This window comes from Panthera onca, chromosome F1, assembly GCF_046562875.1.
Source record: "Panthera onca isolate mPanOnc1 chromosome F1, mPanOnc1 haplotype 2, whole genome shotgun sequence".
Classification (NCBI taxonomy): domain Eukaryota; kingdom Metazoa; phylum Chordata; class Mammalia; order Carnivora; family Felidae; genus Panthera; species Panthera onca.
Window position 1 is genome coordinate 14,093,922 of NC_138355.1, and position 18,838 is coordinate 14,112,759.

General features: G+C 46.0%; 1 long non-coding RNA gene across 1 annotated transcript; it reads left to right on the forward strand.

Annotated features, from left to right (window-relative positions):
• Positions 1-13,007: 13,007 nt before the first annotated feature.
• On the forward strand, positions 13,008-14,876 carry LOC132685992 (uncharacterized). The gene is made up of 2 exons (XR_009613380.3): positions 13,008-13,580; positions 14,460-14,876. It is a non-coding gene; the product is annotated as an uncharacterized LOC132685992 (long non-coding RNA).
• Positions 14,877-18,838: the final 3,962 nt, after the last annotated feature.

Consider the following 18,838-nt stretch of genomic DNA (forward strand, 5'->3'; position numbering starts at 1 on the left):
TTCTATTCAAGGCAATAACAGAAAATCTTATAAATCAGGAGACCTCTGGGTGATATGTTGTGTGCATACAAAATATTCACATTATTGTTTCATATTTTGCAAATTAGATCTCTCTAGCACACCCGGGATTCAATTGGATGGGAACTTTGTTCCTTCTCAGAAGCCCTGCTGCTGTTTTGTTTGGAGAATAAAAACATAAATCCTCAATCAGTGATATAATAATGATAAATAAGATTGACAAAACATATGAAGTAATTAAGGGGGTTGGAGAGAAAAATTTTATTAGAAAAAAAAATCGGAAAGGCTATTCAGTTGATCATCCCTAGCAGAAAATCCCTGTGAGTAACTAAGCATCAAGCACCCTCCTCAACGAGTTCCACAGTCCACTTGTTAGGGTGGACATGTGAAATCATTCCAGGAAAGCCTCCAGGCTTTGATTACCAAATCAAATCTGATTACCAAATGTTACCAAAACTGATGTCCTAACATGAAACAAACCGTAACCCTCGGCAACCCAGTATACTTCTAGGAGGCAAAAGACCAAACTGATATCAGACAATTATTTTGAGGAGACGTTTTTGGGGCAAACTCTTTTTTTTTTTAAGTATGAAATTTATTGTCAAACTGGTTTCCATACAACACCCAGTGCTCATCCCAACAGGGGCAAATTCTTCAACTGTGGATGATGAATCCTAATTATCAACCTCTTTAGAAGTCTCCTTGTAATTCTGTAGGGTGATGGCATTCAGCCTGATGGTCCTGAGCTGAGAAGTCACAGAATCAAGGAGATCAGGGCTGTAGAGACCCCTACAGATTACTAGACAAGTCTCTCTCCTTTACAGAGGGTCACAAAGACCCTCATGAAAATATATTTAACGTACTATGCAAAGTATTTATTCGCTAGTTCAACCTAAATATTTATTACACACCTATTATGTTTCAAGCAAACATTTATTGATTACCTCCTTTCTGCCAGGTACTCTGGAAGATGGATAATAGTTCCCAAACAGAACAGTGATGAATAGGACAGATTACATAGAAACAAATAAGTAAAGTACAGTAAGCATGTTCAAAGAGCTATGGAAAATAGAGCAACTTGGTATTCCTCACATAAGAAGTAGCCTAGAATGGCACTTCTTAAACTAATAAAATATTCTGATCTATAATATTAAGGGTCTCGGGGAAAAAATTTTGGTGATGCAAGGTTAAGAGATGAGGTGTAATTTTTTTCTTGGAGATTCACAGTGCACAGGAGTTCTGCAGTTAAAAAAATGCTTCTCACGTTTATGGGAGCGTGGACTTTGTCCATTGACCCAACCCTCTTCCCATCTTTCTTTAACTCCTCTGCCTCCCTCTTTTTTCTCCTTCTCTATCTTCTTTTCCCTCCTTCCCCTCCTTTTCTTCTTCCTCCTTCCTGTTTTTTTTTCTGGCAGAACAGTTTCTACATCTCGCAGAATTCTCAAGTTCTATAGGACGCTGTTTAGGAAGCTCTGAAAGTGTTTTAGCCATTTCTCAGTTAACCAGAAAGCTCCATTAGCTAAGCGACCGTATTCTCAGAAGACTCCGCTAATGGGCATTTTACCGTAGTTCCAAATCACGGTTGGAATAAATAGTAATTAACAATAACAAACAGTAATAACAGTAATTAACAGTAATAGATCAACAGCTTTTCCTCATCGCATACGTAGATTGTTGAAGCAATAATTAATATCATTTGGGGGGGGGACTTTGATTATTAACCAGAAATGAAGTCATTTGGAGATATGATATACCAAACGATTGCTTCCTGTTTTGTGCCCATTGATCTCATATGCCTGGCATGAGAAGTAATCCAGAGGGTATACGATTTCAGAGCAAATGCATATTTGAGGAAATGCTCCCAGTTGCCAACGCATGCCGGCGGAACCTCTGAATATAAAAATAGCCCATTTTGATGGAAATGAGAGTAACAGAGAATGTTGCATCGCTTCTCTTGAGAATTTTATCGATACCAACATCACGAGTCCTTCCCTGGGGCAGTCAGATTACAGATCTGTCTTTCTTGCCTGAGATCTCATTTAGTTTAGAATGACTCCACATCTTTGCACGCTCTTTCACTGAGTTTATTATCTGTATTGCCTGTAAGTTGCTTTGTACATTTGAAATATATGGCATGTATGATATGCCTAACATCTTGCATTGCATTTACACTTCTGGCTCTTGGTTGTTGTTCCAACGCGGCTTAAAACTCTGCATTGTGGCCGTGAGGGAAATATAATCCGGGAGTGGTTTTGGGGGAGCGGGCCCAGTGATCTATTTCCATGTTATTTGTCAAGTCAGTCTCTCTGGGAAGATAGAAATAAAACCGGCCGGATTTTGTGTTCTTACGTTCCCTCACCCCACCGCATTTTCTTTTCTAATCTCTGCCAACAATTGTTGGTAGCCAATACAGACCTAATAGCCAACATGGGATGGCCCAACAAAGTGCTCTGGCAACAGACTCTAGTGTTTGTTCAGATCTCAGCTCCGCTGTCCCTTCCTCCAGGAAGATTATACGACTGGGCCGTTGGCCCCTCTCAGAGGCTCCACAGTGCCCTTCCTCTGTGGCTCTCTTCCCCCACCCCCGGGGTCTCCGGATCCATTTGTTTATCGTAGCCCATCTCTGTCTCGTCCCTTCAGTAGGAAGTTTCCATGTAACTTGTACTGGACCTGAGTTTTGCTCTTTGTGGCAGTATTTCCCTTATCATATTGAAGTCGCCTATTGGTCTGTAGCCTTCTCTAGACTGGGTACAAGTTAGGTGAGGGCAGGAGCCATGTCTGTCTGGCTCATTGTGGAGTTCCTGGCAGCTAGCAGAGCAGACAGTCAATACACGTATGAAATGTGATTGAGCTGGACTGACCCCTGCTCAGCTCAAAACCTGTTGTACTGCCTCATGGACCTTGCTGGGCTGGTGTTGCCTTGCCCGTCTATCGAATGTCACGTCCGGTAAGCAACTTGCCCATTGAGACCCCAGATGGTGTTTTTGGATTTAGACCGCTGTACTGTCCGTCCCCACAGAGCCCAGATCTCTTCCAAAGACAGATGGCCTGGAGTCTTCTTCCTCTCTCCACTAAGGCTTGTGCGTGAACTTCCAAATCCAGGCCAGCTCCACTCCTGCAGGATCCCTTTCTTGCAATGTCCCAAGTGAGCCTCGTCCCTGTGGCTGTACCTTCTCCCCGCTCAGGGACTAAGGTCCCCAGGAAACAGGCACAGTTGTGTGCCTGACTGATGCTAACTATTCTGAACCCAGGTTATTCTTGAAGAATAATAGCAAACTAGCTACTGGGTCTTCCCTGACTGTGAACCCAGAATGAATGGGTGGCTGTAGGTCTAGCAACCCTTCACTTTCCTTGATCTTCTCCTTACGTATCTCTCAGTGATGAGTCCACCTTAATCCTTCTTGATATTTGTATATTTTTATCTTGTATCCAACACCCTTCCATCTTTTGGAGTTGATAAGTTTTCATACATTGTGATCTGTCCTCAATTTACCCCTTTCGTGCTTCAGGGACAATGTCTGTGCTCTAGACTATTCTGGCTGCCGTCCTGTTCTTATTATAAAGTATATTGTGAGTCTGAGGAAGTATCTTAACCTCTTTGGGGGTTTTAGGTCGTTGCTTTATGTCTCAGCTTGGAAATGCTAAGAGTATCGTGCCAGGAGTTGATTAATGGCAGCGACTTCCTGTATTCTTAATTTGTGATCTGGCTCTTAATCCTCCTTGGGTCAAGAGCCATAATAATTATAAGACTGTAAATGTTACTGCCATTGCAGCTATTAACAACTAAAATATTTATTAAGTATTCTTTTGTGCCAAGCACTGGAGAACTTTGCACGCATTATCTCACGTGATCTTCATAAGGCACCGTCAGCTCAGTTATCTCTCCATCTCACAGGCAAGGAAACGAAAATTCACGGAGGCTAGGTAACTTGCATAAGGTTGCAGATTGGTGAGTGGCAGTCCCCAGATTCCTATTCAGGTATGTCTGACATTGTAGTTAATCCTTTGAACCACTTTGCCTCAGCAGAGGCTGGTTCTGGAAACCTCATGGAACCAACCATGGGGAGAGTTTTCTTGGCGTCCCCATCTTGGCCCACCTGAGGCCAAACCTCCAAAGGGTTATTAGTCACTTTCTGTGCAGCACTAAGTGACTTGCAGTGACCCTGAGACTTTCAGTTTCCATTATTATCCCTGTTCCTACCACACGCTCATCAAGGCATCCTCTCTGTTAATGGCAGCTGTCTTTCCAGCGGTAGACCCAGAAACTTTAGGGTCACGTCTTTCTCTCACATCCTACCTTTGATCCATTAAGAAATCCTGTTGGGTTGGGGGCCCTGGGTAGCTCAGTCGGCCAAGCATCTGGCTCTTGATCTCAGCTCAGGTCTTGATATCACGGTAGTGAGTTCAAACCCCTGGGTGTGGAACCTACTTTTTTTTTTTTTTTTTTAAAGGAAATCCTGTTGGTTCCATTTTCAGAATATGTCTAGAATCTGACCACTTCTCATCATTTGCACCTGCTGCCTGACTGGTCTAGCCACCATCACTGTTAACTTGGATTACTGAAATAGCCTCTTGGCTTCCTCACTTGTCCCACTCAGCCTTTTGTAAACTTAGAAGTGATCTTTAAAATCATGTCCCAGAGGGGCGCCTGGGTGGCTCAGTCGGTTGAGCGTCCGACTCCGGCTCAGGTCAGGATCTCACAGTTCGTGAGTTCGAGCCCCGCGTCGGGCTCTGTGCTGACAGCTCGGAGCCTGGAGCCTGCTTCAGATTCTGTGCCTCCCTCTCTCTGCCCCTTCCCAGCTCATGCTCTGTCTCTGTCTCTCAAAAATGAATAAATGTTAAAAAAATTATGTGCTCGAATATATTGCTCCTCTGCTCCCAAAACCTCTTTATGAATAAAATCCCAAGTCCTTACAATAGCGCTGTGAGGCTCTTCATAATCCACCCACACCTCCCTTCTCCGATGTCTGCCCTTCCCCATGTGCCTTCTCCCCACTCCCCTTCTCAGCCCCGTGCAGTCTTTTCAAGCACAGGGAGATGCACCTGCCTCCATGGTTGTGCACTGACTCTTTGCTCTTCTAGAAGTTTCTCTCCCGATAGCTCCATGGCTATACTCTCATCTTCTTCAAGTTTTTGCTCAAGTATCCCCTTCTCAGTATCCACTGTATTTAAAATCGCAACTCTGCTCAATTTCCAACTCTCTTACTCAGCTCCGTTTCCCTCCGTATCTTTATCAACTTACACTTGCTGCACAATATTCTTACACATCATGTTTCTTTCTTGTTATCTGTCTCCTCCCTGGAGTGTAGGCTCTGGGAAGGCAGGGATTTTGTGCCTTTGTGTGCTAATGTATCCCTTGCATCCCAGGAACAGTGTCCTGCTCACCGGATGTGCTCAATTAACGGCTCTTGAATGAATGAAGTGATGGCTGCTAGATTTTTACACATCAATCCAGTGGGATTTGCAAAACAGGATTCAGGGCAGTCCAGGTAATAATGTCTTCTCAGACTTCAGGGTCGTGCTGTCTTCATTAATAAAAAAACCAAATTTTTTTAAAAAGGTTTCTTTTTCTTCAGTTTTCTATTTTCTGGTCTGAAAAGTCATTGTCTTGTCAAGCCTTCCTTGGATTTCAAGTCTCTACCTATTGTCATTTAGATTACAATTTTCAGGACTTCACTTGTCTTCCATGGGGGTGAAGGTCCCAGATGTGGCTGCCTGGTCATTTTTGTAAAGCTCATGATTATTCTGGTGCAGAGAGGAATGTCTCCAACAATGCCCAAGACTCTGGTGAAACTGGCCTCAACTGCACGGGGTTATAGTTTGCTCAGGTCCTAGATGCCTTTCTCGGATTGTAACTGATGGCTGGACCATTAACCCGTAAGTGAACACAGTTCAATTTATGTTTCTGTCAGCTGCTTTTCTGCTTCACACAGCCAGAAAAGACCATTCTGCCGTTTCTCTCCACCGATTTGGCATTTAATTGTGAGAAATACTTGGTTGGCAATTGGGGGATTTCAATGCACGCTCCCTCTTCTACTGCATTTATAAAAACGCAAACGAGTGCTTCCCCTGACCGTGATCCCCCAAAGGTAGCACTTTGCAGGTCTGCATCCACAGAAATAGTTGTGTGTCCTTATTATTTGCTTTGCAGTTGTAAGCTAGTTCCTTACACACGGCCTCCTAGCCTGTGGCAATTCATTAAAAATATTGTTTGAAGTACAGTTTTGAAAGTCTGTGCGTCTAGATCAAGTCGTTCTCTAGGCTCTACTTTATTCTTATATGACGGTTTATTTTTTCAAGTGGCTCCAGTGCAATTTAAGCATGAAATAATAATGATGGATAATTCATCCACTTGGACAGCACCTTGCAGTCTATGATGCTTGATGGAAGGTCAGGGGTTTGGATACAAGTTTGAAACTCACCTTCGATATTTACAGGCTCTGAAACTCTGAGCACCTTACTTCTCCTCTCTGAACCTACTCTCCTTCACCTCTGCAAGGGTGGCGAGGCCACCCTGTGGGCCCATTGTGCTCTTAAGATGGAGGGACAGTGCTTGTAGAGGGCCAGAGGGTTCCTGATGCTGAGCACAGGGCGGGGGGCGGGGGGCTCACTTAATGTGGGTTTCTTTCCTTCCCGCTTTCCCAGAGACTCTCTCCTGTTAGGATCTGCACTGCCTCTACATGCCTGTTCTAACTACCAGGATTCCATGTGGAGGAGAGAAGTCTTACCCTCACGGAGCGTACGTGTCAGAGGTGGTGACAGAAATTAGGAGAGAAAGACACACACACACACACACGCAAGCGGGCAAGCAACAGTAGGCAGTGACTGGGGCTAAGAGGAAAGGTGGTCGGGTAATAGGGTAGGGATTAGGGTGAGGGTGAGATGGGGGGGAGGGGCAAGGAAGGCTACTTCAGTCTATTTGATTCTATTATTTATTTTTGTAACATCAGTTATTGTCAAGGTGGCTCGCGTACAGCATATACAGTGTGCTCTTGGTTTTGGGGGGTAGATTCCCGCGACGCATCGCTTATACGCAACACCCAGTGCTCATCCCAGTAAGTGCCCTCCTCAAGGCCCATCATCCATTTCCCCCATCCCCTGCGCCCCCCCCCCCCCCCCGCCCATCCACCCTCAGTTTGTTCTCTGTATTTAAGAGTCTTTTATGGTTTTAAGGGAGGCTGTTTTCGACAGGACCAGACGATGTGCTAGAGTGAGTTAGGAGGCGAAAGTGAGATTTGAATTCATGGGTCTTGACTCTCGTCAACTGCTTGCATTTAAGTAAGCCTAAGTGCAGTAAAGCTGTCCTTCCATTCCCCCCCTCCCTACCAGCTGGCGAGTGTGGAAGAGTGACACACAGGCCCCGAGTTTCCATGTCCTCTGCAGAGTCCTTCGGTGGGGAAGACACCTCAGCTGGCATTTAGTTCTCAGTCACAGGGGCCATTTGCAAGGACGGCAGTTCAGGGCTTTCATTATCGGAACGATCCCGTAGCATTCACCTCTGACACCTCATTAAAACTTATCCCTTTTCTTGACCTTTCAGAACTTCTGTGCTACCTACGCCAACGTGCCGCCATGCGTCCCGTGCAGACTTGTCTTACCTGGTCCGTGTGTCCCAGTCCCGGCCCCCTCCAGTAAGCCTGGAAGTTTTCTGGGGCAACGTCACCGAGCTCATCTTCCTTGGAGAGACCACCGGGGCAGGAATGTCAGGGGACTCAGCTTTTCTGGGGCCGCCACTGGCTTTGAGGGTGTAACTCCCAGGTTCACCTTCCAGACACAACTTTCATTATCCTAGTTCATCTTTCAAACTCCCGATGATCTCTACTATGTGTTTTCCAATACATTTCTTTCTTTCTTTCTTTCTTTAAAAATTTTTCTTCATGTTTATTTTTGAGTGAGAGAGAGATAGAGAGCGAGCAGGGGAGGGGCAAAGAGAGGGGGAGATACAGAATCCCAAGCAGGCTCCAGGCTCTGAGCTGTCAGCACAGAGCCCGACGCGGGGCTCGAACCCCCGAACCGTGAGATCACGACCTGAGCCGAAGTCGGACCCTTAACCGGCTGAGCCACCCAGGCGCCCCTCTAATACATTTTTTCTTTTGAAACTGAAGGACAAAGGGACTTTTAGACATGAAGTTTTATTCTCTCCAATATTCCTCCATTTCTTTGATAACAAAATTATCCTGAAACTTAACTATCTTTATGATACCAAGGGGAGTAGGAAATCCTAAACACTCAAGATGGCTCTTTGGAAGAATACTCTCGGTAAGTTCTCCTAGATTAGTTCTAAAATATAGGTCAGGTCCGCTGTATACATATCTAAAACAGTACTCAGGCACTAAATGCTACTCATAAAAAATTCAGAGGAATTTAGAGTGGTTTTAAAGTTTAGTGCCAATGGCAAATTGAAAAAATAAGCCATGTGGTAACAGAAATTTCATTTCTGTGTTTAGTGTTGAAAAGTTACAGAAATCCATTGCCAATGATTGTGGAAAATTGAGGTCTGGGCTATAAATATTGAAATTTTAGTTATTCAGATGAGGTCAAGAATGTTCTGAAAATTATGAAGTTATCCAAAAAAGGTTCAGGTTGTTCTAAAAGTTTTAGGGCTTGGGGGAGGGTGATTGCCAGTATTTATTTGCTAATTTTCCCCCCTGACCTAATTTAATGGGTTTGAAAGTTCTGCATTTGACCACCTGTCTTGATGGAATGAAGTCAACCAAGTTGGATCTTCCTGTGTTTTATTATTTTGGTGAAGATAATTGGTGAAGATAATCTATTGGTGAAGATCAGGAAAACAAGAATTAAAAAGGTAGTGATAGGGACACCTGGGTGGCTCAGTCAGTTAAGCGTCCAACTTCGGCCCAGGTCATGCTCTCATGGTTCGCGAGTTAGAGCCCCGCGTCAGGCTCTGTGCTGACAGCTTGGAGCCCGCTTTGAATTCTGCGTCTCCCTCTCTCTCTGCCCCTTCCCAGCTCATGCTTGCACTCTATCTCTGTCAAAAATAAATAAACTTAAAAAAAAGGTAGTGGTAAAAAAATTTGAGGTCTTTGGAACAAGAATTATTTTTTGTTTGCTTATTAATAATTTAAATAAATTAGAAAAAAAGATTGGGGGAAAATGGTGATTTTAAGAGGAAAATATATTCCCAAGGTCCTTGTGTGCTAATAATGATTTGCTGATTGCAAATCATCTTTATTCCTTAAAGCGATTTCTCTAAGGACTATTGGTAGATTATACTTTAACAACCTCACGTATCCTTTTTCTACTTATGTGAAAATAATGAAACTGTATTTCTTTAAAAAAGTATTTTGTCATTCAGACTTCTCGCTAACGAGGTAGGTCTTCTGGTTTTGTGCATTTTGGAGATTAGGCCAGAATGGATATGCTGTTCATGAAGGAACACTGGGCAATCAGTTCAGTTTCTATGGTTTTCAGGAAAAATTAAACATTTTGCAGAAAAAGTCAACATCCTTGATGGCGTCAATGTACTTGTAGTATTTCCGTTGGCTTGGGGAAGGGAAATAGAATTTATCTTCTCTCTGGCTTCTGCTTGATTTTACATCTAATACCGTATATTTGGTGACAATTGTCTTCACTCATTGTGTCTTTTAGCTCCAGATTTCTACCTTTTAATGATTTGCTTGAAAAGGATGAAAAATAACACCAAATTTGCCTTGGAGAGCCGACATTTATTCCCATTCTTTATGGCATATCTTTTATTAAAAAAAAACCAAGACACCACAGAGCCCATATTTAGCGTCTTGACGATGGCAAAGGTGTTTAAATCCAAACTTTTAGATCTTTATGTTTCTGAGAAGGGTAGTTTCAGAGGCATCAGGGAAATAACAAATCCGCATAGACCATTCATTTAACGTTTGTAGTAGATAATAATTTACTGGCCAGGTATTGAATATAAATATTCTTTCTATTAAAATATCTATTATAAAGTTTCACCATGGTGTATGCCTTCGTAGACAATGAAGAAAATTGTTTAGCTTAGTTTTTTCAACTTTTTCTTTTTTTAAAGTTTTTTAGTTATTTAAGCGATCTCTGTACCCAACGTAGGGCTCGAACCCATGACCCTGAAATGAAGAGTTGCATGCTCTTCCAACTGAACCAGCCGGGGGCCCAACTGTCTCAACTGTCTAATGGGTAGAGCTGTCCAACAGAACAATTAGACTGGTCCTCTGGGAGAAGTGAGTGCCTTCATGACTGGACAGCAGGCAGGGGCAGCAAGGCCATCTATCAGGGACACTGAGCACAGCATTCCTTCTGGAAAGAAAGGCTGTCTTGGAAAGGCAGTATCGCCGACAACCACAAGAGTTTACAGCCAGTTCCCGTGACCTTGGAGTGCCAGCATAACTAAATCTGGAGAGCCCGAGATCAGTCATTTCTTGGTTCAGGCAGCAGTTTTCCCAGAAAAGCTGGTCTTTGCTAGAGCAGGAGCACTTCGCTGAGCTGCAGGTTAGACCCCTGGGTACTGTTCTGTTCATTCACCAACTGGGCACGCACCCGTGAGCAAGAGGCTTCTTATCTGTGCACCTGCCCATGTGCTCATCTAATTAACATAGGATCAGTTCTGCTGGGGTGAATTGACTCCCGATGTGGTCCCTTTCCTCCTCACATCCACTGGTTGCCTCAGAGTCGGCTTCCCCGTGGTGTGGTACGTGTCCAGGGAAAATAAACTTTTTATTAGCTGAGATAAAAATGTAGACAATTCTGACCAACAACCCCAAGAAGAGAAATTGTTATGGACACTTGCCCACCTCTTAAGGGTGGGTGAGAAGTTCTAGGTAGGGGTCAAGCAGGGATGAGAGAAAATTCTTAATTTGATCTCTAGGACACTTAACGAGAGCTTGAGAGAGGGCAACAAAAATGCATGGTCAGCCAACCCAACCCCCCTATGACCCTAGCAATATGCACTCTTGGTTTGTCCATACAGGTTTAGGGGGGCATCTAAGGAGGAAACCTACCAAACAGGTAGTGGTTTGGAGGGAAAGATGGGAGGCTTTACATCAGCTGAGAGCAGTTAAGTGGGACCCACACCTTCACCAGAAGATTCCCCAGCCCCTCTGGGGTACAAGACTTACCACATGAGCCAGCACCCCGTTCTTCCCAGAACAAGGCGGGCAACTCGGTGACTGTATTTTGGGGCCATGTCACCGGACTTCAACGTGGGTTGTAGGACTGGATCCTTCCCTTTATTTTCCTGCAGTTGCGGATAACCCTAAGTTTACTTTTATTCCTGGAACTTAAAAAATGATGTAATTTTGAGAGTTAATAGAACCCAGAAACCCTGACATCCACGCATTGAAACGAGCAGGATGACTTCAGCGGTTTTTGTCCGGGGCATGTTATGTTGACAAAGCAGGAGCTAAGATCTTGGGACCCTCTGAATGTCCTTCGCAGACATTTTCCCATGCTGTAGGAGTGATGAATTTTTCCAGTGTCATAAAGACTGAAAAACTATAAGAGAAAAGGCAGTAGGGTTACCGCCAATAAATTACTGATGATCTGAATTTGCAAATGTCGCTTTAAGCAAGAGGGAATGTATTTGGGAGAAGAGCACAAGGGCTAGAAGTTTGTGATCCCGCCCGCCCTCTGACTTGGCCGTAGGTATGTGTTTGTGTGAACACGGACACATCACAGAACCTCTGCACCCTTGTTGGCTCATCTCTAAAGTGAGGAGGAGGCTGGTTGGTGCTTCTCAGCGTTTTCAACCAAATTTCCTTTCATAGAAAAAGAGGAAAAACATCTGGATAAAATTGACGCGTCTGATGGCACCAAATTGTTCACGAGTTCTCCTTTGCCTACAGGATATTACGAACTCTTCCCCTTGCCATTATAACTTGGTTCTGATTGATCCTTCCATGCTGCTGTGACATTATGCCCATCGTTTCCTGTCTTTGTGCCTTTGCTTCATTGTCCCCCCCAGCATGGAAGTTTCCTGTTCTTTTCCCTACACTTCATGCAATGCATCTCTTAAAGCCTGGCTCCAATGCCATTTCCTCCGCAAATTTTCTTTCATTCCCTCTGGAAGAATCCCTTCTCTGTAGCTTAACCTTGCCTTTCTTGTGGCACAACTGTCTACTTGGTTTTTGCGTTCACCACCTTACTGCCTCTGCTAATTTGTGTTTTTCTCGGGGATACGCCTGGCTTCTTTCCCATTTCAATATTTCCCCACGGGTTCCACATCTAGCACGGAATCTTGCGCATAATTGTATTTCCATTAAGTTTCGTTGAATTAATAAACAAGCGAATTTAGCCTTAAATGGGTTAAGCAAGAGAGTGTTGGAACAATAATGATCCATCTGAATTGCTGGAAAAATCACTTATAGAAATTGCCCTGTCGATCTTTCATTAATACTATAGCCTTTAGAAAAACTCCGTAAGTGAAATTTACTCAACCCTCCGCAACTCTTAAGTTCTTTTTTTCATATATGGTTATATTTTGTTCCTAATGCAGCATTTGCAGGTACCTATAATTCTGGTATTAACCACCTGGAGTTAGCTCAGACTTCAGGAGTTAAGATCACAGGTTCCAACAAGACTGCCTTCACTTCAGATGCTAGCCGAAAGTTTGGGGGCCCTGCACTTATGACCAACTGGGGTTCCTATGACCCCCTCACGTTTGACATTCAACTAAAATGACTCACAGAATTCAGGAAAGTGCCGTAATTATGCTCACGGTTTCATTATAAAGGATACACATCAGGACCAGCTAAATAAAGACCCAGGTCTGGTAGGTTTCCCAGGGCAGAGCTCCCGTTGTCCTCTCCCCATGGAGTGAGGGCATTTTCCCCTCAGCACACTGATATGTGTCAGCAGCCAGGAGGCTCTTCTGAGTTCCGAATTTTTATTGAGGCTGCATTAGGTAGACATGACCAATTAATCATAGGGCACACGTTTAGGCTCAGTGACCAGTTCCCTTCGCTCTCCAGTGTCCAGGAGGCTGGGCTGATAACACACAGCTCAAAGCCCTGACCCTCTAATCACATGGTTGGTCTTCCTGGCATGATCAGCCCCCAGCCTGAGTCATCTCCTTAGCAGAAACTCAGAGATGGTGTGTGGGGGGGGGCATGGGTAACAGATATTCCTATCAATCGGGAACTTCCAAGGGCTTAGAACACCCAGTGCCGGCAACCTGGGACAAAGACCAGAGAAGTTCTTTATTATACAACAGTGGGAAATAGAGTGTTACCCTCATTTTATAGGTGGCACTGGGGGAAGAAGTGACTTGTTCAGTGTCACAAGGCTGCATAGTAAGGGAGCCAGAGCTCCAGCCCCGAACCTCTGACTTCGAGTGTCTTTTCACTGCAGCATGATGGCTTCCCTACGGGAAGGGTAAATTCGCATTGGCATTGTCATTTCATCCTCCAGACTCTTGGAGTCGCAGGTTTGACCTCAGTGTCCTCTTGGGAACCACGGTCACTGTTCCCAGTGTTTATCAAGAGCTGCTCCTCCTTCGGTCTGGGGCTCACGAATGCAGAGAATGTGAAGTTGGCGGCCCGATCACCGGGAGGCTCCTTGTGTGACTGGTACACACAGTTTTGCAGACTTGGAAGGTGAGACATAAGCCCGAGCTACCCGCTTTGTTGAGCCGTGGGGAGCAATGGAGCAAAGGAGTCGTAAATATTCAATATTAAGGGTCTGTTTCTGTAGGAAAATCTCCGTTCAAGATCAGAGCATCTGTTACTGGAAAGGTATCTATCTATCTATCTCTTCTGTCCATATAATCCCCCTCCCCCGTCCCCCCCCCCCCATCATCTATCTGTGGTCCAGTTTCTAACAGCCCTGCAGACTGAGTGTGGCCGTGCCCTGCTTTTTGTATGGGGAAGGAGGAGTAGGAAGGGTTGAAGATCCCAGGCATGGCTGGAATACAAATTGCTGATTTTTTTTCCCACGTGGCTGTCTTCTCCCTCGCCACCTTCCTTATCCCCCGCCCGGTGCCTCCTAGTCCCCTTTCTCAGAGTTTCACTCAGCAGTTTTCAGAATTTGCCTTTCTTACTTCTTTTCCTACACGGAGGCGTCACCCTCAGTGTATGACCCTTCCTGTGTGTCAGGCACAATTCTATATGTGTTGTATCTATTAAAACCGTGATCTTCACTATCATAATCCCAGTTTACCTATGAAGAAACTGAGGCAAAGAGATGTTTAGTGAACTTTCCAGGGCCTCTCAGCTGGTTAGTGGTCAATCTGGGTTTCAAACTTTGGCGTCCATATGAGACAGGGAAATTGAAGGACTCCGTCAAAATCTGCTCTTTGCTTTTTTTTCCTGCTTCTGTTCTTGCTAGGACCTGCCTCTTTACACACGCCTTGTAATGCAAATAGTGTATGTCTTCCTGGTAAGGGACAAGGAGTTCATGATTTCTCTAGAATAGGTAACATCTAAGGAAGCACCAGGGGAGAACGAGTGGATGAAGCCATCGTGTATGCATTCCAGGCCACCAGCATTGGACATCCAGGTTCTGAGACCCCCCCCACCTGGCTCGAAGGAAGGTTCTGAGACCCCCCTGGCTCGAAGGAAGAACAACTGGGCTCTTGTCTTAGTTCTAACTGGTTCCTGGATGCCCGAGAGGACGCGTACCCCAGCCCACAATCCTCGATAAAAACTCCAGCCCCTGGACAAACACAGGACTCCCTCTCCTTTCCTTTCTGAGTCTCCTAGATAGTGTCTATACCCGCACTCTCTCTCGATCTTCAGTGAACCCTGGTTTCCCCTCCCACAGCTGGGACCCCCTCCACTGGTCCTGCGGGACCACCTCTGGGTCCCCAGACCCACCTGCTGGCGTCACAGATGCCCAAGTCCGTGCTCTCAGCCATCCCACTAAACTGCGTTGATTAAACGAAAAGAACTTTGCTTTCGGAAGTCATGTGAATTTCAGTTACATTGCTGTCTTTCCTCCTTAAGGCTTGTGGGACCTCGGTCAAGTTGGGTAAACTGCCAGGGCCTCAGATTATAGGCAGAGTAAACCAACCGTTCCTTGATTTGGAGCCACCGGGACAGAATGAGCAGCAGCGCCCTGTGCATGGGTACTAGCACACTCACGTCCATTTGTCCTTCTCCCTCGCATGGAGGGGTAGAAGGACCTCTAGAAGGGATCGCTCATCCCCTATTGAGACCGGTGCTCAGCCCTGGACACGCAGTCAGGTTACCATCTTCCAGGCAAGCAGCTCCCACCAAAACAGCCTTCTGAAGCTGCACCCAGCAAGGAGCTGCCTCTGGCTCCTTATCACATCCCCACAGCTGTGCCCAAGTCACTGCAGAGGAGGAAATGGCTTTTTTTTTTTTTTTTTTTTTTTTTAACTACGATTTTCCAGAAAGTGAGCTGCAGTGCCTGGAAAGCCCAGATATGTCAAGTCACAGTACAGAAATCTATTTTGCTCTCCCCGGGGCTATTTTTCTTTCTGTCTGTCTATGCTGCTTATAGTCTCTGCCGCAGACAGATTGTGGCCAAGAACCTGTGACATGGGCTTTCTCATCTGGGAAGCTCAGTAGAGACCAAAGTGGGCCACTGACATTTTTCCTCCTGGCCTCAACTGTACAGCATAGCAACAGCAGGGTCATTGCCCTATTTCTCGCTTTGTTGAGTGCCTAGATCCTTGCTTGGTATTTACCAACCTCTCTCATGGGTGATTGTTGAATTAAATAGTTGTGGGGCACTTGGGCGGCTCAGCTGGTGGAGCGACCGACTCTTGGTTTCGGCTCAGGTCACGAGCTCACAGTTTGTGAATTCGAGCCCCACACCGGGCTCTGTGCTGACAGCGCGGGGTCTGCTTGGGATTCTCTGTCTCCGTCTCTCGCTCCCCCTCCCCTGCTCCCTCTTGGTCTCTCACTCTCCAAATAGAGAAATCAACTTAAAAACATAAGTGGTTGTACGTGCCCGCCTGCTTTTGTGACTTTGCATAGATTAGTGTTGTTCCAGAACTTTCTACGGCCTAGGAAGTCATTGAAGGCAGTCAGGCCATCGGTCCTAAGGGGTTTCCTTGATCTGTTTTTAATTTGTCTCTCCAAATACTGATGCAGTCCAGCAGAGTGGAACAGCAGTGAGGTTGGTAACAGACAGACCTGCTTTCGGACCATGATTCTGCCACTTACCACCGCCCTGACCCTGGGCACGTGCTTCACCATTTCTGAGCCTCATTTCACAGCTGCCAAAGGGGGTGATGGCAGCCAGAGAGCCCATCTAACAGGCGTGTGGATTAGAGAAGGGAGTCCTCTGTGGCCTATTGGCCCTGCTCCCTTGGCTGCAAACCATTCAAGGCAGCTTTTTAAAAAAAATATTTTATTGAAAAATTTTTAAAGGGAGTAATATCTAGTCCCAGTATGGGGTTCAAAATCATGACCCCGAGATCAAGAGTCATATGCTCTACTGACAGGTGCCCCTCAAGGCAGCTTTTAAGGGACCTCCCTCACAGGATTGGCGTGAAGGCTAAATGAGATCGTGGGAGTAAAGAGTGTGCAGATAGCAAGGAGTGAAACTGCTTTGCTTCTGGTGACCAGAGTGCAAATAACCCCGTGCTGTTTAGACCGTAGATCTACTTTCCTCTGAGCACCTCCAGTCCCACCACCCCCAAGCCCTCTATCTGTCCCATACCGCGGGAAAATCCTGGACAACACCCGATAGATCGGCCGTAATTTGTCACTGGAGGCCCATGTCTCCTCTGTGGGTGTTGTGCCCCCCCCCCCCCCATTTCAGGAGCCCTGCCAGCATTCGTTCTCCTCTTCCTCTTCACTCTCCCTCAGAGGAATTGTTTCCGGAAAGAAGTCGATCGCAGGAGTTGGAGCCTTTGAGCCTTTTTCTTCTTTCTAATTGTGGATCAGCAGGCTTTCTGTGCTGCTGGAGGTACTTCTGGCGTTCAGGAACATATGTGGTAGCTATTTGGGAAACGTGGACCCATTCCTGGATCACAACGTACTTGCTTCTTCTGAGGCATAAGGCAGATCTGAAAATGGACCCTAGCCGGCCCAGTATCTTGCCGGCTGGAACACGTTCTCCTGGTTCCCTTGTAGATGTGCCGCATTTTCATAATCACATCTTTGCCAGACCCCAAAAGAAGCCAGCGAACTTTAAACTGAGTGACGTGCACCCCAACATTCCCTCCGTGTCTCTGACCCCACCCCACCGCCAGCCTCACCCAGGCCTCTTCGTGTTTTTCCTCTCCTTTTCTCTGATCTCTCCGGCTTAGCTCTACAGAACAGTCAGGATTGCTCGCGTCTTTGTCCCCGAAGCTCTTGTTTTCAGGCCAAGTAGAGAGAGTGGAGGAGAGAAGCTTCCAGTTTCTTCCTGGCTCCCGGATGTGCCCTGAATCCCAGACAGGAGCCGCACGGAAGCGCCCTGTGACAGAGGTTCCAGGGCACTGGAATCTCCCAAACGTCACCGGAATCTTCGGCTGGAGACGCGAGGGGATTGCTCATGGAGGACGAGATGGCGAGCTTCCTTAACAGGGATCCTGACACAGAGAAGGTGCTGGCATTTTACATGTTGAGTGCCCCAGCGGACCGAGCAAATCATGAATAAAGACATGACACGTTTACTGTCCTGTGGCCAGTCAAAAGGCTCCCAAAGACGTCAGAGCCGCACTTTGACACATGGCAGAGGAGTGGTGGTTTTTTTGTCCTTCTTTTAGGGCACGGAGGAGCTTGCTGGGGAGGAAGGCTGTGCATGTGGCACCAACTTGTGTCACCCTCCCCAGGGCAGTCCCGGGACATCTCATTTCAGTTTCCTCCAAGAAGCAATGGTGGCAATTGGGCCCCGGTGCTGTCCCAGCCGGGTGGCCCCCAAATGGAAGAGTGAACTGTGAGGGATAGTGGGGACCATTGTCATAGGTTCCGTACCATTAGACTTTTCAGGGAGTCTTACGGTCACCCCTAGAGGGGTCAGGAAGCACTGTGCATGTTGGCTTTGGGGGTCATAGGTATAGCTTTCTTGCACCTAAGCAGGTGCACCTAAGCCTTAAGGTGCAGTTTTCTTGTTTGCCTGATTGAGAAAACACTCCCCGGGATGACATCATAATTCTCGTCTGGTAGAAAGGAAGGTAGAAAGGAAGCTTCAGGTGGCTCACCTAAAGAATAAAAAGTTCTGGGCTGTTCCCAGAAGCCATGGATACAAGGCTTCTCAGGTGCACTCATCATCTCTATATAATCCAGGTGTTAGCTCGGGTTTCAGATATGGCTTACCTCCAACCCTTTATGTGGACCTCCAATGCCTTTCCAAAGGCTTCTGCAATTGCACGAAAGGCTTATGTTTTGTCATTATCTCTAGCTCTGAGCTTCTGCTGCCAGCGAATGAGTTTAGTTTCTAGATCGTGCTTTATGTGCACTGGCTGTTCCACAGTGGTCGGTGTGGCTAAGGGAGCTCGGCTGTCTTCTGTGACCATACCCGTGTGTGCATACACACACACACACACACACACACACACACACAACACAGAGTCTGTGGATCTAGCAGACGTCACTGAAAGACTGCAGGCCGGGAGAAAAGGCAAAAAAGTGTGACATTTATTTTGAGCAATGTGGCAACTTCAAATTCATTATGAAATGCCTTTTGATGAACTCTCTTTGTTCTACTTGATCTTCAGTGTTTCGCTTAACTGTCTTTGAGATTAACAGCAGGGTCATTGCCCTGTGTCTCTCCTTGTTGAGTGCCTAGATCCTTGCTTGGTATTTACCAACTTCTCTAATAGGTGATTGTTGAATTAAATGGTTGTGGGGTGCTTGGGCGGCTCAGCTGGCGGAGCGACCGACTCTTGGTTTCGGCCCAGGTCACGAGCTCACAGTTTGTGAATTCGAGCCCCACATCGGGCTCTGTGCTGACAGCG